This window comes from Crocodylus porosus, unplaced genomic scaffold, assembly GCF_001723895.1.
Source record: "Crocodylus porosus isolate Cpor-Errol unplaced genomic scaffold, CroPor_comp1, whole genome shotgun sequence".
NCBI classification, from domain to species: Eukaryota; Metazoa; Chordata; order Crocodylia; family Crocodylidae; genus Crocodylus; species Crocodylus porosus.
Genome location: NW_017728906.1, coordinates 104,233,480 through 104,234,142, shown reverse-complemented (window position 1 = coordinate 104,234,142; position 663 = coordinate 104,233,480).

The following is a 663-nucleotide window of genomic DNA, read 5'->3' as shown; positions in this document are numbered from 1 at the left end:
ATATACATCTCTTTTTCAGATTCATAAAACAATATCAAGCCTTCTTGAGTATTCCAGTACTTCATTGAATGTGATTTCCACATCTGAGTTACTGTTCACCTGAGTTAATAGTTCCACACATAAGTTGTTTTTAGCTAGAGTTAAAAAATGGTCTCCAGGGCTGTAAAATGGGAACTACATTACTAACAAATGGCAGCATTCTAGGTGTTGGTGTCACTGGGCATAATTCTAGGTAACTTAGAAGGATGGAAGACCACGAGTGTTGATGAAGCCCCTCTGCTCTAGGCTCAGGCGAGCCAGAGCCCTCCCTTCCCCAACCTTTGTAACCCTTTCTCTGACTTTTGTAATGTCCTGTAATACTGGAAAACAGGATGAGTAGCAAGCTGAAACTGTTATCTGTGGAATGCAAGGGAGAGAGAAGGGAGGAGGGAAAGGGGAGGAGGAGGGGGGCCAGCTAGTGAAAAACTACTGCAGAAAATAACCAGGGTATAAATATACACAGTTGCAGGGCTAGGGGCACGGGATTTAAGACCATACAGTCTCCCTGCACCTTTTACTTGAGCTCAAATAAACTCTGTCTACTTCTCCCCCCAGTGTGTTTATTTGGCACGATGCACACCAGGCAATGAACCCAATTGTTGCCTCCCTTGGGCACCTTGTGCC